The sequence below is a fragment of the Ranitomeya imitator genome, chromosome 4, assembly GCF_032444005.1.
Source record: "Ranitomeya imitator isolate aRanImi1 chromosome 4, aRanImi1.pri, whole genome shotgun sequence".
In the NCBI taxonomy this organism is placed as follows: domain Eukaryota; kingdom Metazoa; phylum Chordata; class Amphibia; order Anura; family Dendrobatidae; genus Ranitomeya; species Ranitomeya imitator.
The window spans coordinates 21,297,860-21,322,598 of record NC_091285.1 but is presented as its reverse complement, the minus strand read 5'-3'; the positions used below and the strand labels follow the sequence as shown (position 1 = coordinate 21,322,598).

At 37.3% G+C, this 24,739-nt stretch overlaps 1 long non-coding RNA gene across 1 annotated transcript in view; it reads right to left on the bottom strand.

Annotated features, from left to right (window-relative positions):
* Nucleotides 1-23,700, bottom strand: part of LOC138675249 (uncharacterized) — a 76,345-nt gene extending 52,645 nt beyond the window's left edge. Inside the window, exon 1 of the long non-coding RNA XR_011320652.1 lies at nt 23,501-23,700. This is a non-coding gene — a long non-coding RNA (uncharacterized lncRNA). The remainder of the gene's footprint in view (nt 1-23,500) is intronic.
* Between the last annotated feature and the right edge of the window lie 1,039 nt (nt 23,701-24,739).

The following is a 24,739-nucleotide window of genomic DNA, read 5'->3' as shown; positions in this document are numbered from 1 at the left end:
AATGGAGTGCGTTACACCGCGGTCCGTTAACACTGGCATTAACCCTGTGTGAGCGCTCAGCGCTGACTGCAGGGCAGTAAAGCAGCGGCCATTTCGCTGCCGGACTGTGGCCGTCGCTGATTGGTCGTGGCAATGGTCGTGGGCGTTTTGCCACGACCAATCAGCGACTTGGATTTCCATGACAGACAGAGGCCGCGACCAATGAATATCCGTGACAGACAGAAAGACAGACAGACAGACGGAAGTGACCCTTAGACAATTATATAGTAGATGTACAGTTGTGCTCAAAATTTTACATACCCTGGCAGATTTTTTGCTTTCTTGCCCTTTTTTCAGAGAATATGAATGATAACACCAAAACTTTTTCTCCACTCATGGTTAGTGGTTGGATGAAGCCATTTATTGTCAAACTACTGTGGTTTCTCTTTTTAAATCATAATGACAACCCAAAACATCCAAAAGACCCTGATCAAAAGTTCACATACCCCATTTCTTAATAGTGTGTATTGCCCCCTCTAACATCAGTGACAGCTTGAAGTCTTTTGTGGTAATTGTGGATGAGGTTCTTCAGTTTCTCAGATGGTAAAGCTGCCCACTCTTCTTGGCAAAAAGCCTCCAGTTCCTGTAAATTTTTGGGTTGTCTAGCATGAACTGCGCGCTTGAGATCTCCCCAGAGGGGCTCAATGATATTGAGGTCAGTAGACTGAGATGCCCGTTCCAGAACCTTCACTTTGTTCTGCTGTAGCCAATGGTAGGTCAACTAGGCCTTGTGTTTTGGATTGTTGTCATGTTGGAACGTCCAAGTACATCCCAAGCGCAGCTTCCGGGCTGATAAGTGCAAATTTGCCTCCAGTACTTGCTGATAACGTGCTGCATTCATCTTTCCTTCAACTTTCACAAAGTTTCCTGTGCCTCTGTAGCTCACACATCCCCAAAACATCAGCGATCCACCTCCATGCTTTACAGTAGGAATGGTGTTCCTTTCATCATAGGCCTTGCTGACCTCTCTCCAAATGTAACATTTATGGTTGTAGCCAAAAAGTTAAATTTTGGTCTCATTACTCCAAATTACCTTGTTCCAGAGGTTTTGAAGCTTGTCTTTGTGCTGTCTTGCGTATTGTAGGTGTGAGATACTTTGTGGCATTTGCGCAGTAATGGCTTTCTTCTGCCTTCTCGAGTATGCAGCCCATTTTTCTTGAATTGCCTCCTTATTGTGCATCTTGAAACAGCCGCACCGCTAGTTCTCAGAGAGTCCTGTATTTCAGCTGATGTTATTTGTGGGTTTTTCTTTGCACCCAGAATAATTTTCCTGGCAGTTGTGGACGACATTTTTGTTGGTCTACCTGACCGTGGTTTTGTTTTTACAGAGCCCCTGATTAATCACAGCGTGAACGCTGCTGACTGGCATTATCAATTCCTTGGCTATCTTTTTGTATCCCTTTCCTGTTTTATACAGTTCAACTAACTTTTCCTGTAGATCCACTGACAATTCTTTTGCTTTCCCCATGACTCGCAATCCAGAAACGTCAGTGGCTGGATGAACGATGCAAGAGTCTGTCTGGAATCCAAGAAACTCACTCAGCTTTTATGTACACACACTGATTACAAAAGCAAACAGGTCACAGGTGAGGATGTTACCTTCAGCAGCCATTCAAACCCATTTGTGTCAACTTCTGTGCATGTTAGAAGGCCAAAATCACCAGGGTGTGTGAACTTTTGATCATTTGGATGTTTTGGGTTGTCATTATGATTTAAAAAGAGACAACACAGTAGTTTGACAATAAATGGCTTCACTCAACCACTATCCTTAGGTGGAGAAAAAGTTTTGGTGTTATCATTTATAATCTATGAAAAAAGGCCAAGAAAGCAAGAATTCTGTTGGGGTATGTAAACTTTTCAGCACAACTGTATCTCTATGTGTATGTATCTATATATGTGTATGTTTTTGTATATATTTGTATATGTTGTATGTATGTATAAATGTGTATGTTTTTGTATGTATGTGTATATATTATCTATCTATATATATATCCATCCATCTTTTGAGGCTTACTATTGGAAAGTGATTCTGCCGCCTCCGGACCCCCATGTGACCGCACTACTGGTGAAAGTGACTCTCTCTCCACTACTAAGGCAAAGTGTCCTTAGAGCTGGATTTTGCCACTTGCCTGAATCAGATCCCTAGGGGTATAACCTTTTTAATCCTCTTTAGTTAATGTATTGGTGATCTTTACTTAGGCAAAATAAACAGAGCAGCTCCCAACAAAGGGGGGTCAGACTTCCTCAGTTACTCTCTGACCTCCGGGTCATGGCCTTTGTTCGTTTCTCAATGGGAGTCGCTCTCAAAGGGGCATCACAAAATAGAGAACTAATTTAGGCACGTGCAATTCAAAGAGTCACCGGGTATCGGGTTTAATGAAGCTGAACTTTTTTTTTTCCATAGGAGTAAAAAAAAAATATCTTGTTTGTTATTTATAGGAGTTGAGTATTGCTAATTATACCGCCATCTGGATGGTAATCGTACCGCAATAGCTACAGTTACCACATACACACCCGTGCCTTATACATACTAGGCCTCATTCACACCAGAGTTCTTTTTTTCCCACTTTTTTTTATTTCTATATCATAAAGTAGATGCTAATTTTGCCATCAATTGCAATTTTCGGAAGGGTCTAGAAAACAGTGCGAGAAATAAAAATAATAAAAAAAAATTTTACAAAAATTTTGTAAAAATTGTTTTGGAAAATTTTTGTCAGTTGACAATAAAAATGAATAATTTTTCACAAATTGTTTAAAATAGAAGAGAAATAGATCCATCGAGACAGATTTCTATATCTATTTATATAATAAAAAATGTAAAAAAAAAATAATTGTGAGTTTAGAGGCCTCAAAAATCACATTTTTTTTCCCCCAAAACGCAAAACCGAGTAGACCGCAAACTCTTAGATCCCCTGAGACATGAAAGCAGAAGTCGCACTGATTCGTAAAACTTTTGTATGACTATTAGATAATCAAGATGTTAGATAAATCACCGTTTATTCTATATATCCTCCATTTTTTTTTTACAACGTATGTTGTACAGCGGTATTAATAATTATAACCCTTATTCGGAATAATTGAGCACATACTTTTAAAAAAACTCTATATAGCATCCATATTCGTACGCTATATGTTAACGGTATTAATAATTATAACCCTTGTTTTGTGTAATTAAGCATAAACTTTTATAAACACTACCAATATATGTTATCGGTATTATTAATTATAACCCTTGGTCATTATCATGAAGTATAAACTTTTATATACGCTGTATATCGTCTATATTTCTACAATGTATGTTATCAGCATTATTAATTATAACCCTTATACGTAAACTTTTATAAATGCTATGTATTATCCATGTTCATACAATATATGTTATCGGTATTAATAATTCTAACCTTCTTTCGGTATATTTGAGCATTTAATAAACTATGTAAATCATCCATATGCATACAATATATGTTAACGGTATTAATAATTCTAACCATTGTTTGGTATTATTAAACATAAACTCTTATAAACTCTATGTTTCATCCACATTCATACAATATATGTTAGCGGTATTAATAATTATAATCTTCATTTGGTATATTTGAGCATTTGCGAACCAAGGTATACCACCCATTTTTATACAAGATATGTTAGTGGTATTAATCTTTGGTATAATTGAACATAAACTTGAATACATCCTGTATGTCACCGATACAGTATAATTTATACTTATTCATAGGGTATCATTGAACGTAAACTTTTATAAAAGTCTATGTATCATCAATATATACTGTATATAATATATGTTAGCTGTATTCATAATTTTAACCACTGTTCAGTATAATCGATCACATATTTAAATAAACTGAATAACCAAATGTATATTAATACGATATATGTTAGCGGTATTAATGACTATAACCCTTGTTCAGTATACTTAATCCCATACTTTAATTAACTTTATGAATAAACATCAATATTTATACAATATATGCTAGCGGTATTAATAATGATAGCCCTTGTTCGGTATACTTGATGACATACTTAAATAAACTGTATGACACATCCATATTTATACAATGCATGTTAGCGGTATTAATTATTATAACCCTTGTTTGGCATAATTGATCGCATACATGTATAAACCATAGAATGTATGTTGGTGGTATTAAAATTATAACCCTTGTTTGGTTTAATTAAACCTACACGTTAAGAAATTCTATGCATCATCAATATTCACATAATATATGTTATCGGTATCAATAATTATAACCATTGTTCAGTATTATAGAATATGTACTTTAATAAATTCTATATATGATCCATATTCATACAATATATGTTATCGGCGTTATTAATTGTAACACTTATGCGGTATAATTCAGCATGTACTTTTACGGAGGTTTTAAGGGTTAAAAAAAGAACTTTGTACCTTTCACAAAATCCTCTTTTTTTTCTCTACCGTTTCCCGAATACTGATGAGAATTAAAATCCTGTATTTTAAAAAAGGAACGAGTCGTGAAAAGCTCGGATTTATTTTGATTTTATTTTTTTTTTTTAAGTATATTTTCCTCTTTTTCAAAGTTTTATAAGATATAACACGCACTTATTATTATACAGAATACATTTTTAGATGATAGAATTTGCATGCTGGAAAATGCTGTTTACACAGTGAGGCCGGATTCATGTGGCCAAAATATGTCCACATTTTACATTCTCTATTAGGCCGGTTTAACTCAAGTGAAGTACGGCACATTTTTACAACTTCGGGTCTATTAATCCAAACTTGGATCTATAATTCAGTTAGTTTGGGTCATTGAGCCGGGACTTGCAATTGTAATAGCGGGGCACAAACAATGTGCCCTTATTATACTCGCGTGAAACTTGTCTTACAATTGCAACGTCTGGCCCCTCTGTGGGAATTTTGAACCTACCGTAACTTAGATCTCCATAAGACCCCATGGTGATCTCTGGAGGTGGGGGCAGGTATATAGAAAATCAATAACTTTTATGCCATATTATTGTTTTACTTATAACTATACGAGCACAACTGCAAAAGCAATGAGAGGAATTTGTAGGCAAATTCCCAAAATTTCAGATTCAAAAATTTCCAAACAGTCATATTCTGGCCGATTTATCTCTATTTTTGCTACGTGAGACAAATCTTTTAAGCCATAAAAAATAACACTCTTTGTAAGTAAATGTTATGAACATCGACAAACCTAATGACCCCTTCCCCCCATACACATTAGACAAATGTCGAACGAATCTGTCGATATCGAAGACTTTGGCCAACAGTTTTGGAGGCCCCAGGTAGATGACTATCAGGGAAGATAAGAATCGGCATGTCCGATTTTGAACTGCCCATCTTTTTGTTCTCCTTGAAAAAAAGCCGTGTCAGTGATGTCTGGCAGAGGCTTTCTCATAGAGAACGCAGGAGCATTCGGTGCATTTGAGAGATGGCTGAAATAGCTGTCAGGGGAACGGTCGGCCGAACCAGTGTTTGGAGGGCTTAAGACTACTTACTTGGCCATCTGCAAGAAGACAAAATGTGTTTTTAATGTCCATGTCAACCCTAAACCACCTCTAGCATTTTGCTTTACATTTCTTCATGACCCTGGAGATGAGGTATCAGCAGGAATAGCGGAATAGAAAAAAGAAATAAAGAATCTCACCACGCCATTATTGTTCGAGATTAGCCGGAAAGTTGATGATGGTTGCCAATTCCTGCTGTTGAAGCTTAGCTATTGTATAACCAACTAAGAAAATAGGATTTTCCGGCACTTCATCCATAAAATTAATTTTTTATTAGAAATGAATTTAAAAGCAGGAGAATACATCATGAAGATAAAACTTTGACCGTTTTTGGCATACGAGAACCTGCCAGCTAATTCAAGCTGTCCGGGCCAAGTGCAGCATGGATCAGAGATCGGCGTTGGTATCGACTATATAATTGTCTACGGTCCACTTCCGTCTTTCTGTCTGTCTGTCTTTCTGTCTGTCTGTAACGGAAATCCCAAGTCGCTGATTCATCTCGGCAAAACAGCCACGACCAATCAGCGACGGGCACAGTCCGGCGGCAAAATGGCTGCTCCTTACTCCCCGCAGTCAGTGCCCGCTCCATTCTCCCCTCCAGTCAGCGCTCACACAGGGTTAATGGCAGCGTCAGCGGACCGCGTTATGCCGCGGTGTAATGCACTCCGTTAACGCTGCTATTAACCCTGTGTGACCAACTTTTTACTATTGATGCTGCCTATGCAGCATCAATAGTGAAAAGATCTAATGTTAAAAATAATAAAAAAATAAAAAATAGTTATATACTCACCGTCCGTCGGCCCCTCGGATCCAGAACAGGCCTTTCCCACTCCTCGCGACGCTCCGGTGACCGCTCCATGCACTGCGATCTTGCAAGATGATGACATAGCGGTCTCGCGAGACCGCTACGTCATCATCTCGCGAGACCACAATGCACTCTTGGGACCAGAGCGCGCGAAGAGCATCGGTACCCGCTTCGCCTGGATCCGGGGGCCAACGGAAGGTGAGTATATAACTATTTTTTATTTTAATTCTTTTTTTAAACAGGGATATGATGCCCACATTGCTATATACTATATGGGCTGTGCAATATACTACGTGGGCTGTGCAATATACTACGTGGGCTGTGCAATATACTACGTGGGCTGTGCAATATACTGCGTGGGCTGTGCAATATACTACGTGGGCTGTGCAATATACTACACGGGCTGTGCAATATACTGCGTGGGCTGTGCAATATACTATGTGGGCTGTGCAATATACTACGTAGGCTTTGCAATATACTACATGAGCTGTGCAATATAGTGCGTGGGCTGTGCAATATACTACGTGGCTGTGCAATATCCTACGTGGCTGTGCAATATTCTACGTGACTGTGCTATATACTACGTGGGCTGTGCAATATCCTACGTGGCTGTGCTATATACTACATGGCTGTTATACACTACATGGGCTGTTATATACAGGTCCTTCTCAAAAAATTAGCATATAGTGTTAAATTTCATTATTTACCATAATGTAATGATTACAATTAAACTTTCATATATTATAGATTCATTATCCACCAACTGAAATTTGTCAGGTCTTTTATTGTTTTAATACTGTTGATTTTGGCATACAACTCCTGATAACCCAAAAAACCTGTCTCAATAAATTAGCATATTTCACCCATCCAATCAAATAAAAGTGTTTTTTAATAACAAACAAAAAAAACATCAAATAATAATGTTCAGTTATGCACTCAATACTTGGTCGGGAATCCTTTGGCAGAAATGACTGCTTCAATGCGGCGTGGCATGGAGGCAATCAGCCTGTGACACTGCTGAGATGTTATGGAGGCCCAGGATGCTTCAATAGCGGCCTTAAGCTCATCCAGAGTGTTGGGTCTTGCGTCTCTCAACTTTCTCTTCACAATATCCCACAGATTCTCTATGGGGTTCAGGTCAGGAGAGTTGGCAGGCCAATTGAGCACAGTAATACCATGGTCAGTAAACCATTTACCAGTGGTTTTGGCACTGTGAGCAGGTGCCAGGTCGTGCTGAAAAATGAAATCTTCATCTCCATAAAGCATTTCAGCCGATGGAAGCATGAAGTGCTCCAAAATCTCCTGATAGCTAGCTGCATTGACCCTGCCCTTGATGAAACACAGTGGACCAACACCAGCAGCTGACATGGCACCCCACACCATCACTGACTGTGGGTACTTGACACTGGACTTCAGGCATTTTGGCATTTCCTTCTCCCCAGTCTTCCTCCAGACTCTGGCACCTTGATTTCCGAATGACATGCAAAATTTGCTTTCATCAGAAAAAAGTACTTGGGACCACTTAGCAACAGTCCAGTGCTGCTTCTCTGTAGCCCAGGTCAGGCGCCTCTGCCGCTGTTTATGGTTCAAAAGTGGCTTTACCTGGGGAATGCGGCACCTGTAGCCCATTTCCTGCACACGCCTGTGCACGGTGGCTCTGGATGTTTCCACACCAGACTCAGTCCACTGCTTCCTCAGGTTCCCCAAGGTCTGGAATCGGTCCTTCTCCACAATCTTCCTCAGGGTCCGGTCTCCTCTTCTCGTTGTACAGTGTTTTCTGCCACATTGTTTCCTTCCAACAGACTTACCATTGAGGTGCCTTGATACAGCACTCTGGGAACAGCCTATTTGTTGAGAAATTTCTTTCTGGGTCTTACCCTCTTGCTTGAGGGTGTCAATGATGGCCTTCTTGACATCTGTCAGGTCGCTAGTCTAACCCATGATGGGGGTTTTGAGTAATGAACCAGGCAGGGAGTTTATAAAAGCCTCAGGTATCTTTTGCATGTGTTTAGAGTTAATTAGTTGATTCAGAAGATTAGGGTAATAGGTCGTTTAGAGAACCTTTTCTTGATATGCTAATTTATTGAGACAGATTTTTTGGGTTATCAGGAGTTGTATGCCAAAATCATCAGTATTAAAACAATAAAAGACCTGACAAATTTCAGTTGGTGGATAATGAATCTATAATATATGAAAGTTTAATTGTAATCATTACATTATGGTAAATAATGAAATTTAACACTATATGCTAATTTTTTGAGAAGGACCTGTACTACGTGGGCTGTGCTATATACTACGTGGGCTGTGCTATACACTACGTGCGCTGTTATATACTACGTGGGCTGTGTTATACACTACGTGGGCTGTGTTATACACTACTTGGGCTGCATTATATAGTGCGTGCGTGGGCTGTTATATACTACGTCAGCTGTGTTATATGCTACGTGGGCTGTTATAAACTACGTGGCTGTGTTATATGCTATGTGGGCTGTTATACACTCTGTGGGCTGTGCTATATACTCTGTGGGCTGTGCTATATACTCCGTGGACTGTGCTATATACTACGTGGCTGTGCTATATACTACGTGGCTGTGCAATATACTACGTGGCTGTGTTATGTGCTACGTGGCTGTGCTATTTACTACGTGGGCTCTTATATACTACGTGGTTGTGCTATGTACTACGTGGCTGTGCTATTTACTATGTGGGCTGTTATATACTACGTGGCTCTGCTATATACTACGTGGCCGGCTGCGAACAATCAGCGACAGGCACAGTCCGGCCGCAAATTGGCACAGGATTTGAACCACGCTTCGCTAATTGGTCGCGGTTGGCCAAATCCTGTGTATTCAATGTATTATTCTAAAATCTTAATAAATAAATTACATACATATTCTAGAATACCCGATGCGTTAGAATCGGGCCACCATCTAGTTGGTCATAAATGTTTACTGTGAAACGCGGTGGAATTTCAGAGAGAACATGTTTTGAAATGTTGTTCAGGAACCATGAATTTCAGATGACTAGTCCAGGAGGCTGGTATCTGGAGGCTTCTCTCCACCTTACTCCTCTAGATTGACAGGTCTCTCCCTATGTGTGAGCATAGAGAGAGACATGTCTGTGTAAGGGAGTGGGGATAGCAAGACTTGCCTCTTGGACTAGTCCTTCGAGATGAATGGTCCCCGACCGGCTCTTCAAAGCATGTTCCCTCTTAAATGCCACCACATTTCAGAGTAAGTCATACATGGTTGCAATACCACATCCATATTCTGGTTTATACTTTCTGTGGTTTGGGCAGCATGAATCAGCTGTCAGGATGGCAATAAAGACTCAAGATGATTCTTCGTACATATCCAAAAGACATTTTGCCAAAATCTACCAAAGAATATTTCAATTTTATAGTATTTTTTTTTTCAGAGGGTATTATATATTTTTAAATTTTATATATGGGGTAAAAAAAAAATATTGGGGGAGAAATACTATTTTCTTTAATTCACCCTTGCTTTTTGCAAACAGGTACTAGTGCTAGTTACAATTATCAATTTGTCCAGAATTATGTTTTTTTTATACTTCTTAACCAGATTTCTGGGGGGCGATTTTGTAACCCTTTGTTATATAGCTTTGAGGGTTAATAATGAACGAGATTGGTCAGGGTATGTTATTGACATGGACCAGGATCTCTACAAAGAGATCCAGCATTATTCATTAATGCTCACCCTTATTTCACTCTTACTCAGCACATTGATATGTAAGTGCCCTTTATGCTTATTTTTTCCGTTCTGAATGTCGGTATGAAAGCTCCTTTGAAGTGGTCTAGACCAGTTTCCTGAGAAACTCTATCAGAATTTCATGTTCCTACCCAAAAATAATGGTTTTGTATCCTTCACATGGGAACAGTAATATCAACCTCTGGCCGAACCTTTTCAGATAGACATAATCTCTAAAAAAATTTACTAGAAAAAATTCTACTAGTCCCAAGAAACTCTGAAGACTTCTCATGAAATTATTCTCCAATTCCCCCTGTACATTTATGACGTTACCTGAAAAACCAAGACTTTCTTGATTTCCAGAAGATTCACAAATCTCCCAGGTGTCACAGAAGCTCCCCTCGTTTTCTTTGTCATGTAACCGATCACCTGCATCCATTGGGGTGGGTACATTAAGGATCAGGAACGGGGACATAATATTTGGTGGAAATAGCCATTCATGAGATTGTAGAGCGGGAACAGTAAGGGTCAGAAACGGGGACATATTCAGACGTTGAAATGGCCATTTATGAGATTGGCCCATCCATAAGAGATCAGGTTAAAAAAAATCTACATTTTGAAAAACTGAGGCGTATGTTTGATTTTATAAAGAGTTTGTAAGTTTTTTTTTAATTTTGTGCCTTTGAAGTAGACACTTGGCGAAACATTATAGTGTGGACATAAAACTATGGCTATCCAGTGCTGAAAAATGTTCATCCTTCTATCTCTAGTGTATGGTTCAAAACAGGGTTAAGATGGAAACCATCCTGACGATGGATAATCATCACAGATGTACCGGAGAGTCGGAGAGTAATCAGTCAAATAAATATCATTTCCAATTTCTAGCGAAACACAAACATCATCAGATGCAAAAGTGAAAAACCTACTTATTAACTGACAATTTTTGTAATATCAGACTGGCCAAAAATTTGGCCTTTCATAAAGTAAATTTCATATTCAAAAAACATCCAGCATGGAGGAAAATTTTTTTACATAGATTTTTGGCAATTGATCTAAAAGATGGCAACAGGTTAAGAAAAAATATTCGGAAGCTCGCGAAACGTATTTAATATGTGACTGCAGAAATCATGAAGAAAGTTTCTGCAACCGCACTGAGCCATAATCCATGAGATTTTCTCACACACGAGGTCACATGGCCAGCTCTAATTCTGATATTCGGCAGATGACCTGCATGTACTGGATGCCATCTGTCCCTACTTTACAGATACGATGACAAGGTTTTTCGGAGAGATAGCATCCTTTCCAGCATTGGTAAAATATCCATATTTTGAACTGTATTGTAGTCACGGATTCCAATAATGTGATATGTTGCAAAACAAATGTCAATGACATAAAATAAAATAAAAGAGCAAAATAAAATCCGATAAACTCATCCAATTAAAAAATGAGACTAAAAGATCTGTGAAAAGCCAAAAATGTGTGATAAGTATTAATTTTGCACAATATTCGATCACCGTGACAAGAAATCTAAGAAACACAACCCACATCCTACCTTCTCTATATTTGCTGTCCAATTATTATTGTCAGGAACCATGTTTTGGCAAGCGGCGGCCTTTAGCAAAGCCGGTAGATCCAAAAACAAATTTCATTCAGGAGCTCTACTTTATCTTGAGATGACATCAATCCTGTCCCTACGAAATCAGTACTGGATAGGGAATAACATCATGATGTCTGGGACACCCAATAATCCCAAGAGATCAATCTGAATGGAGTGACGATCGAGCACAAACTCATCCTGTCCAATTCACTCTCTACGGGACCCATTTGTAGAGGTTCGGTGGTGGTACTAGAGGTTGGACCCTCAGCATTCAGGAAGTTATCCCCTATCATATGGGTACACTTGCTAACTTCTAAACTTGGTACATAGCCTTTAACATCATCAATCCTGTTTATACTAAATCAATACTAAAAATTGGATAGTTAATAACATTCTGATGGCCGGGACACCCATTGATCCCAAGAGGTCCAATTGAATGGGGTACCAATCAAGTATGAACTCCTCCGATCCAATACATTCTAGACGAGACTACCGGAGATAGCAGAGCATTGTATTTGGCTATCTTCAGTAGTCCCATAGAAAAGGAATGGAGTGGTGACGCGGATGCGTGAACTCCTCATTCAGAAGGGGCTTTGCAGAGCCCCAACTCTCCAGTCCGGTGGTGGTACTAGCGGTTGAACCCTTAGCGTTCAGGAAGTGATCCCCTATCCAATGGGTACACGATATCTTCTAAACTTTGTCAAAAACCTTTCACATCCTCGATCAGACCCAAGTAATACTTATTTTCTCCAGAGGACAATTAAACGATGTCCTCATAAATAACAGATGACTGGAGGTCCTTACAAGATAGCAGGGGCCCTTCTGTGATAGCAGAGAAGCCTACTACACTCTTTTTAGTATCTAATGATTAAACAACTTTTACCATACAACCCGTATGAATAGATATAAGGGTTCTAACTATTAGGACTTCCTCCAATTACCAGAACAAGGCACATTTCTACTCCTTTTTTCCCCAGATCATGGCCAAGTTTAAAGGTGCATAGGTTGGACATGCACCGTGCTACTCAGTTGAAATCTATGGCACTAAGACAAATAAATCAGTCTAGGACTTTGTGTATTTCAATTATTTCCATGGTGTGTCAAATTCTACTATTTTTAATGACTACCTGATAGATATGAGCAAAAATATTTGCACTACCCTGGTCTGGTGTCTACTTCAGTTCTCCATGATAGCTGAACAAGGGCAGGATGAACTTCGTTGATTGGCACAACATCTTGGACGCCTCTTGAGCTTACTTGACCCCCATGATTGTGCCGTGACGTTACTGGGAGCCTGGAAATTGCAAGAGGTGCCAAAGATGAATGGCATTCGAGTGGTCACCAAGGAAGTTCCACTGCCTTGGCCAACTGGTTTGGAGTACCGAAGTGGACGCCAGACCAGGGTAGTGTGTATCTTTTTTCTCATCTTTACTACCTAAGAGTCACTGACATGTGAATGGTCTTCGGACTCCAGTACCCTTTATACTGTTTACTCCAAACTTAAAATAATTTGGAAAAAATTCCCAAATCTCTAAAAAATGTTTCCATGGTATCACCAAATAAGACATTTGGATTGCGTAAAGAACAAAAAACTGTTACATTTGTACAAATGGTAAACCGTGACACACTGGTATATGTAAATTTTGGTGTACCTTTAGAGTGAGACTGATCTGAGCTGTCGTAAATCCTACCGGTCAAAAAATATTACAAATTCCGTAATAGTATCAGCCATTTTGTAGAACACAGTTTTACCGAAAAAGGTCAAATTCTAAAAATTCTAAAAATATTTCAAATAATTATCTTCCAAAATTTCAAGTTTCAATTTGTAGCGTTAATTTTTTTGTTTTGTTTTTTTAGGGGTGAGATTGTCTATAAAATCGGATCGCTGATATCTCAAAGTCGTCTGTACAATTACGGAATTTTCCAGGCAAATAAACGATGCATTATTTAGGAGGTTGTGTATCCAAATTGTAATTCCATCGATGCGAATGAACGAGCTGGCCGCCATCAGAGCCCTTCTTTATACGAGGATGAGAAAACAACAAAAAAAAAAAGGAATCTTTGTCAAAGAGAAGAGAAAAAAACATCCTTACGTCTCATAGGGCTGAGAAAAGCTGCTAAAGTAGGTCAGCAAGAATTTCTTTTGAAACCCAACCATGAAATTTTAAAATTGGCAAAGTCTTTGCTGGTTTGAATGTGCTTCACCCTTTCGAAAGCAGCTGATAAAACTACAGCTCCGGGGCAAACAGACAAAGGAGGGTCCCCATAAAACGTTGTGGATACCCCAGTAAAAAATTTGGCAGTGTGCACCCATCTGCGGAGACCTCGTAAATCTCTACGTGTCTGTTGTGCCGTGTGTGAGAACGACTCTTAGAAATGACAGCACAGTGTCTAAGCTGGTGTAAGCTTTTTTATTTATTTTTTATTTTTTTACTTTTTTGACCTCGTTGAGTGCCTTATTGTGACATATGGGGCTTTAACGAGACATTTTATCCTCTCCAGTTAAGATTCCCAATAAAGGAAAGGGCCACGTAATCTGATGACCTTATCTCCAATAAATGAAATATATAGTTAGAACTTTTCAGGGTTCTTTTCAGAATTTTTTTATTTTCTAAGGAAATGTTCAAAAGTTTTAGTTTTCCTTTTCTGAATGGTGAGGGGGGGGGGGGATTCAGTAGAAATCCTTGGCTTTCTGCTTGACTTATGCAGATAACTGGACATTTGTACAAATTTTTGCCCTTAGGCACCTTACACATGGCTATTAGTTCTCACTTGCAAGCAACACTTACGCTTTTTATTTTTTTATTTTTTTATTTGGGCTCTTTAGTTCTCTATGTCACAGGGCAAAGGCCACGATAACATAATTATTTTTTTCTTACTTCCTTTAGGCTCATTAGTTCTTAACTGCATATGACAGTGGAGCCTCTTAACATAAAATTTCATTTTCTTTTTCTATTTTTCTTTATTTTCATTTTTTTTGGCTACTTTTAGACTCATTTGCTTACTGTCACCTGTTCCATATTTATTTTTTACATTTTTATCCATTTTTTGTTGTGATTTTGAATTGTGTTGATTTTCCTTGTACTTATCTTTTTCATTATTTTTTATTTTACATTTTGTTATTAATTAAATTTTTTTTTAATTATTTTTTTTTTTCGAAAACTGTCACGAGTTTTCGACAACAGGCCACACTTTTTGAAATATGTTGATTTTTTGTACTTATTTTTTCTTTCATTATTTTTTATTTTATATTTTATGTCATTCATTTATTTATTTTTTTATTTAATTGGGTTTTTTCTTAGAACTGTCATGAGTTTTCGACAACAGGCCAAACTTTTTGAAATATGTTGGTTTTTTTGTACTTATTTTTTCTTTCATTATTTTTTATTTTATTTTTTATGTCATTATTTTTTTTTTTTTATTTAATTGGGTTTTTTCTTAGAACTGTCATGAGTTTTCGACAACAGGCCACACTTTTTGAAAGATGTTGATTTTTTTTGTACTTATTTTTTCTTTGATTATTTTTTATTTTATTTTTTTATGTCATTAATTTATTTTTTTTTTAATTTAATTGGGTTTTTTCTTAGAACTGTCATGAGTTTTCGACAACAGGCTACACTTGTTGAAACGTGTTGATTTTTTTTACTTTTTCTCCTTATTTTTAATATTATTTTTATGTAATTAACTTTAATTTTTTTTATTTTTTAAAAATGTTCTTGTTTTTTTAGAACTATCATGAATTTTCGACAGTAGGCCAAACTTACTGAAATGTTTCTTTTTTTTTATTATTGTACTTTCTTATGCTCTTCTTGAACTGCCACTAATTTTTGACCACAGGCCACACTTTTTTTAATCTATTTTATGCTTTTTTTTACATTGGAATCTTTTGCCTATTTTTTTTATACTGCCTTCTTAACCTCTTTTTTTGGACTGACAAAAGGGCACAATTTTTTAATTTTTTAATTTATTTTTCTTTTTTTCCTTTTTTTCTCTTATTGCATTTACATGAGATCTTGACTTTGGTTTTACATTTTCTTGTGCTTTTTTTTTAGACTTTTTTTTCTCGACAACAGGCCAAGCTTAAACTTTTTATTTTTTTTTCTGTACGGTTCTGTTCATAACATTATTTTTTCCATATTTTTTGTACCGACTCTGTGGACAGAAAAAAAAATAGAAAAACATTTCAAACAATTTGATGCGGCCATTACGTCTTCTTCCCCATTTGTGTGTATACGCTACACAAGAACAAGCAGAGGCCTACCGGCTATAAATCAGGCCCGTGTGCCCGGTTTGCCTGCTGTTATTTGGAGCATTATTGAACCTGCCGATCAGTGACTAGCTGAGGAATGGTGTCACTGGATCCAGTAATTATCCGCCGTCCTGCCTCATTACAAGTCAGGAATTGATCACGTAGAAAGAATAACAGCGAAAGCTTCTGTCACCTGCAGGTGGCTGCGGAGGGAGCACCTGAGAGCCGCGCAGACGCAGCACAAAGCCTTCCACATCGTGGCTTGTAATGTGTTTATAGATTTTCTCGTATATTCTTCTCATCTTGTTATATATCCGGCACAGACCAGGAAAAAAAAATGCGACAAGAGAGAACGAAAAAGAAGTCGAGATCTGTAATACTGTAGGCAGCAAATATATCATCTGCTAATGAATCAGTGGAGTTCTATATATGACGTAGATATACTGAGGTCTGGATATAGATATATACACGTCTGTCTATTATATATCTGTCTATGTATCTGATATATTATCTATCTATGCTCTTTCTATTACTATTTATATCTTCCTACTCATACCTTTCTATGTAATATCTATTAGGGATAGCCCATATATTTCCTGTCATTCTATCTATTATCTATCTATCTATTATCTATTATCTATCTATCATCTATCTATTATCTATTTATTATCATCTATCTATTATCTATTTATTATCATCTATTTATTATCATCTATCTATTATCTATCTATTATCTATCTATTATCTATCTATTATCTGTCTATCTATTATCTATCTATTATCATCTATCTATTAACCATCTATTATCTATCTATCTATCTATCATCTATTATCTATTTATTATCTATCTATCTATTATCTATCTATTATCTATCTATTATCATCTATTATCTATCTATCATCTATTATCTATTTATTATCTATCTATCTATTATCTATCTATTATCTATCTATTATCATCTATTATCTATCTATCATCTATTATCTATTACCTATCTATTATCTATCTATCTATCCATTATCTATTATCTATCTATCTATCTATTATCTATCTATTTCCTATCTATTATCTATCTATCTGTCCATCTATCTATCCATTATCTGTCTATTCATCTACAAAAAGGAAAAAAGCGGTATATATATATATATATATATATGTATAAGAGCAAATGGGGCTGCAAATCTTCCCAGGCCTAAGCCTGACCGGAATAGTAGGATTCCAAAAATAGTGCAAATTTTAGGACTTTATTGGTCCAGGTGGCGACGTTTGAGTTCATAATGTGAACCCTAGCTTGTGAAAGGTTCACACTATGAACCGAAACTCTGCCACATGGGCCATTAAAGTATATATTCATCTATTAATCTATCTATCTATCTATCTATCTATCTATCTATCTATTATCTATCTATTATCTATCTATTATCTATCATCTATCTATTATCTATATCTATCTATTATCTATCTATTATCTATCATCTATTATCTATCTATTATATATTTATTATCTATCTATTATCTATCTAACTTGAATTTATCTATCCATCCCAAATCTATACATATATAGACCCAACTGTTAGATGTCAGTAGAACAATCTATGCTCTAATCCTTCTTCTGCTGTCATTGCTGAGTTCTGCTGTAAGCACAACCCTTCCAAACATGGTTAAACTCCAGCAAAAAATGGGTTGACCATTAACCGCTGTCACATGTTCTGTTTATTGTATCGTCTATTGTTTTAAACAACCTTTCCTGTTTAGTCACTTGATCATTGTTAGAAGATTTCAATTGAAATTAGAAGCTCCTGGAATTTTTTTTTTTTGCTTTACATTAGGACACCACTACTGACACAGAGACATAGAAAAAGCTAGACTACAATGTGCCGAAATGTACGTGAAAGCGTCTCTTGTGGAAAGATGAGACCAAGATGGAGCTTTTTAGTAAATAAAGCACCTAATTCTAGTGTTTACTGAAAATGGATTGAGGCCTACAAAGAAAAGAACACAGAGCCTACAGTCAAATATGGTGGAGGTTCAAAGATGTTTTGGGGTTGTTTTGCTGCTTCTGGCATTGGGTTGCTTGACTTTGTGCAATGCGTCGTGAAAACTGAGGATTACTAAAGGATTTTGGGTGGCAATGTAGAGCCCAGTGTCAGAAAGCTGAGTTTGCGTCCTACGTCTGGGTCTTCTAGCAATGACCCCAAACATAGTTCAAGAAGCACCCAGAAATGAATGGAAGCAAAGCGCTGGAGAGCACTGAAGTGGCCTGATCTAAATTCCATTGGTCTCCTGAGGATCTCCTATAATTGCTGCTGTTGGGAGAACCCTTCAAATATGAGAGACCTGGGGCAGTTTGCAAAAGAAGAGTGGGGCAAAATCCCAGCTGGGAGGTGTAAGAAGCTTGTGGATGGTTATAGGGAGCGATTGATTGCAGTTATTTATTCACAAGGGTGCGCGACCAAATATTAAGCTGAGGGTGACGACAATTTTGTTCAGCCCGCTTTTGGGGTTTTATGTGAAATTATGTCCAATTTGCCCTTTTTCTCTGTTTTTTTTGTGTTGTTCCAATACACACAAAGGAAATAAACACGTGTATAACAAAACGTGTAACTATAATAATTTTCTGGGAGAAACACTTTATTTTCTGGAACAATTTCAAGGGTGCCAACACTTTCGGCCATGACTGTAGATAGATAAATGATGAATGGATAGATAGATAGATAGATAGATAATAGATAGATACATAGATAGATAGATAATAGATAGATAATACATATAATAGATAGATAATACATATAATAGATAGATTGATAAGGGCCACGTGTGTGTTAGTCCTGTTGTGTAGGTCCTATGTTCACATTTTCCTGTATTCTTATATTTTTATGATGCTTTTACATTTATTTTGCAGCATGTTGTAGAGCTGACTAGTAATCACTATATACATCACCTCCTGGTATATATCAGGACAGCACAGATATGTTGCACGTGTAGAAGCTTTCGTAGTTTGGGTGTTTTTGGGCTCTTGGATAGTGAATGGGTTAACACGTTGCTTATTAGCTTGTTTGCATGGTGTTTTATACTGTGAAATCAAATACCCGCGGCTTCCGCAGCTTTATATGTTTTAACCCTGTATACTCTGCACATTACCGTATCTGTCCTTTTGTTTTTATTAAGACGGTATCTTCTTTTACCACTCGTGGCAAGATGGCAGCCCCGACGGGCACGTGGCAATACAGAACGGGAAGGGAGGCAGAAAACCAAGAAAGACGAAGCAGGAAGGGCTTTATACGGGGGCAGCGCAGGTGGCCATAATACGGGGTCCGCAGCTTTTACAGCCTTTCACTTGTTGCACTGTCTCACGTGTCTGTGGCTTTAAATACGGAGGTCCAGATATTATATTAAAAAAAAAAAAAGACTGAACCCGGGGCACGAAGCCAGGAGCCGAGTCTGCTGCTAGAAAGCGAAAGCGGGCTTGGAAGTTTCCAGCACGGCAGCAAACGAGGCGTTAAACTGATGTATACATATATATATCGAGAGAGACCCCCGCTGTATACTGGTGGGGTGTGGGATATTATTGGGGAGTTAATACAGAACAAACATCAGAGAAAATGTGTCCATGGTGTATTCTGGGTGCCATAAAGAAATAGTAAAAATTACTAAATATAATCATCTATATATTATCTATCTATTATCTATATATATATATATATCTTATCTATCTATTATCTGTCTATCTATTATCTATCTATCTATTATCTATCTATCTATCTATTATCTATCTATTATCTATCTATCTATTATCTATCTATCTATTATCTATCTATCTATTATCTATCTATTATCTATCTATTATCTATCATCTATTTATCTATTATCTATCTATTATCTATCTATCTATCTATCTATCTATTATCAATCTATTTTCTATCTATCTATCTATTATCTATCTATTATCTATTATCTATCTATCTATCATCTATCTATTATCAATCTATTTTCTATCTATCTATCTATCTATCTATCTATCTATCTATCTATCTATCTATCTATCTATCATCTATCTATTATCAATCTATTATCTATCTATCTATCTATCTATTATCTATCTATTCATCTAACTATTATCTACCTATCTATTATCTATATATTATCCATCTATCTATCTATTATCTATCTATCCGTCTATCTATCTTTTATCTATCTATTATTTATCTATCTATTATCTTTCTATCTATCTATCTATCTATCTATCATCTATTATCTATCTATTATCTATCTATTATCTATCTATTATCTATCTATCATCTATCTATCTATTATCTATCTATCATCTATCTATCTATTATCTATCTATCTATCTATCTATCATCTATCTATCTATTATCTATCTATTATCTATCTATTATCTATCTATCTATCTATTATCTATCTATTATCTATCTATTATCTATCTATCATCTATCTATCTATTATCCATCTATCTATCTATTATCTATCTATCTATCTATCTATCTATCTATCTATCTATCTATCTATTATCTATATATTATCAATCTATCTATTATCTATCTATCTATCTATCTATTATCTATCTATCTCTGTACATCTAGTTATCTATCACCTTTATGAGCCCGTTTCCCTGTTTTGTATTTGAGAACTGATCAATATATAACAAGACCTCATGTTCATGGTCTCCTGATTTTCACCCGGCCATCATACACATATATTAATATTTCACGATATAGTATATTAAATATGGCCTGATCACCGCACTAAGACGCTGTTCACATCCACATTATGGCCTCCGTCTCTCAGAGGCCTCAGGCGTCTAATAACTGCGGAGACTGACCCATTTGTCTTATATTGGGGCTCCACCGTGTTCATTGTTTTGATAGAACATGTTTTTTTTTTCTGCCAAATCTGAGGCTCCCCAGAAACATGTGAACTGGGACAAATACGTGTCATACTGCTTATGCATAAAACCAGCGTATATTTCCTATCTGAGGTATTAGGGTGCCGTGAGCACAGGCTATTGGGCGGTAATATAGAAATAAATGTGAACCTGCTAATAAGACATAAAACGCCTCTTTATATTATCAGGAGTTACACATCACAAAATCTACCAGATAAATAGTAAAAACAATAGTCGAAAAATACTAAACTAAAGGCCTCGGGTGTAAATACTACTCCTGTCCTGTAGACCCGGCCTAGAGAGATCGGTGTAAGATATCACAACCCATGTGTAATAATAGTATTATATACCTGCTACCTTCTAGGCCCGGCCTAGCAAGATCGGTGTAAATTATCATGACCCACACGTAATAATAATATTATATACCTGCTACCTTCTAGGCCCGGCCTAGCAAGATCGGTGTAAGTTCTCGCGAACCACAAAAAATAATAATAATATTATATACCTGCTGCTTTCAAGATCCGGCCTAGACAGATCGTTGTAACAATATCATGACCCACACGTAATAATAATATTATATACCTGCTACCTTCTAGGCCCGGCCTAGCAAGATCGGAGTAAGTTCTCGCGAACCACAAAAAAATAATAATAGTATTATATACCTGCTACCTTGTAAGTCTGGCCTAGCGAGACCAGATTTAATAATCACGACCCACAGGTAATAATAGAATTATATGCCTGCTGCTTTCTAGGCCCGGCCTAGACAGATCGTTGTAAAATTATCATGACCCACACGTAATAATAATATTATATACCTGCTACCTTCTAGGCAAGGCCTAGCAAGATCGGTGTAAGTTCTCGTGAACCACAAAAAATAATAATAGTATTATATACCTGCTAAGTCTGGCCTAGGGAGACCAGATTTAATGATCACGACCCACAGGTAATAATAGAATTATATGCCTGCTGCTTTCTAGGTCCGGCCTAGACAGATCGTTGTAAAATTATCATGACCCACACGTAATAATAGTATTATATACCTGCTACCTTGTAGGCCCGGCCTAGCAAGATCGGTGTAAGTTCTCGCGAACCACAAAAAATAATAATAATATTATATACCTGCTACTTTCAAGGTCTGGCCTAGACAGATCGTTGTAACAATATCATGACCCACACGTAATAATAGTATTATATACCTGCTACCTTGTAGGCCCGGCCTAGAGGGATCAGTATAAGTTATCACAACCCACAAGTAATAATTATAGTATTATATACCTGCTAGTTTCTAGGCCCGGCCTAGAGGGATCAGAGATCTGTGTAAATTATCACAACCCACATAAGTAAGTAATGGTATAAAATACCTGCTACCTTCTAGGTCTGGCTTAGAGAGACTGGAGCAAATTATCACGACCCACATGTAATAATAATGCTAAGTACCGGCCCAGGACATGGGGAAGAAACTGTAATCAATACACATCGGTTTATATTGAAGCGATTACTTGCAGTGCCCCCCACATCCTCCGAGCGTCCCCCACATCCTGTCGACAAGGGGCTATTTTTATGCCATTACACTTGTTGTATTATATTGTTTTTTGCCTTTTCGTTGTCATAAATATACATATCTGTGGCTACGTATACAACCGAACCTATGTAATGTAGAGTAATAGAGCACGACAAAGCAGTAATACACACATATACGTTATACATATATATACTAATATCACTGTACATGTGTTTGTACATGAATATATATTTTTTTATACATACATATAAATTTGTGCATTTATTAGTATACTTATATGTATGTTTTATATAAAATTATATAGATATATAATTACGAAGATATTCTCTTCATACGGAATTTACGAGTCTCACGTATCGGTTAATAAACGGTAATAAAACACTAAAGAGACAAATACATGACTCCCCCCTCCCCCCAGAACCGGTTCCTCTTTTTTTTTCCCGTACATAGATACAGAACCAGCAAAGTTTAGTCAAGCCGATACACGTACGATAATAGTCCCTTTCTCACTAACTCTGGACTTTCCTTTTTTTTTTTTTTCCCTTTTAATCCTCCCTCCTTCAAATTTACCAATGATGTTAAAAGTATATATTTTTCGATTACGGCGAGAGAGAATTCGATTGGTTGAGAGAAATGGCGAGAGATGACGCAACGGGACACTTGGCCGGGTAGAAATGCTGATGTATGCCAAAGCAGACGTACCAAGAACTACTGTTGCTATGAGAGAATTAGCTGGTAGAGGTCTGATTGTCCGCCCCCCTCCTTCCCTTCTCTCTCGCTCTCTCTCTCTCGGCTTTTTTGGCTTCTACCATCGAGACTGCAAACAGCTCTCTGTAAAGAAGAGAGAGGAAGAGTCCGGCGGATGTTTTCATTAGAATGAATAGGAAAAAAAATGGGGATACAGGTTAGTGAGAGCATTAAAGGCAAAAAACGTCTATACAGAAGGCGGGGGGGGGGAGGCTTCGGGAAAGAGGTACAGTTAGTACGGTGTTAACCAGGCATGACGAAAGATTGCCGCACGTCAGGCAGTCCTAATCAATTACCACCGCCCCGATTTTTTTTTTTTTTTTAATTAACCGCCAACCACACTCCTTTTTTCTTTTTTTTTTTCATCTTTTTGACAAAAGGATAATAAAAGACCCCACCTTGGTTTTCTTTCAGTCAGTTTTCCTTTTTTTTTTTTTCGACAGATCTCGATTGAGGTTTAGAAAAAAAAAAATAATATATATATAAAAAAAGAAGAGACGCCAAAAAGTTAGAAAGAAAAAAAGAAACCGGGAAGGTAGGAAAAAAAGTAAAAAAAAAAAAAAAGCTTGCAGGATATTTTTTTTTTTGTCTTGCTTCTTCGGCGGAGAGAGGGAGAGAGAGAAAAAAAAAAAAAAGTTTGTTCTGCTGAACTTAGTTGAGCTGCCTTTGGAACCGATGCCAAAAGAGGCAGGATGTTCTCCTTACAATAGCCGTACAGTGATCTGCCACAAATGGAAAAAGCCAAATGTTGGTCTTTGGGAAAGAAGGGGGGAAAAAAAAAAAAAAAGAAAAATTCATACACTCGCGCTCCTTCGTTCTTCGTCTCTCAGGCGGGTCGTCCGGTTCTGAGAAAGTGTAACATCTTTTTTTTTTGGCTGCAGGAAGAGACAATGTTGGCACCAGCGAAGGGTTAATGAGGTGCTGTGTACTTTTGTATTTTTTTTTTATATATCTTGTAGGTTTTTTTTTTTCTCACTGTCGATTTCTGATTTCTTTTATTATTTTTCTTTTTTGTTGCTGTTTTTTCTTTTTTTTATGTCGTTGCTGTTTTATTAGCTTTTTCTTTTTATAAAACGAGTGACGTTTATTTAAAATAAAGAAAAAAAAATTAAAAATGTTTCCGTGTAACCGACAACGTGACATTTGGCATGGTTTCTGCAGCTCGCTTGAGGTTATACAGGGGGAAGGGAGGGCAGGCCAGGCTGCATTATGAGTTCAGAGAGAAAATGGAGGGCAGACACTTCTGTCTCCTCCAGCATGGTGGATCTTCTGCACAATCCTCTGGCATTTTCTAGTCTTTCTCTTGCAGTCTGATTTTTTTTTCTCTCCTCCAGTAAGCACACTCAATCAAACTGCAATCATGGCAGCTGGGTTTTTTTTTCTTTTTTCAGCCCAGCAGTTGAGCTCTGTCGCCCAAGTGCTTATCAGCTTTTGACTCTGTGCCAAGATCATAGCTCAGAAAGAGCCAAGCAGCTTCGCCTCAGTTTTTGCAGATGGTTTTAAAGTGAAGGCAGCGGAGTTACTGTGGGAGAGGAGAAAGAAAGAAGCATGGGTGGGGGAAGGCAGGGCACCCACTGCTAGAGAAAACCCAACAGGGGAAGCTACATGTCACCCAAAGGAATTGGGGTGCCATTGTG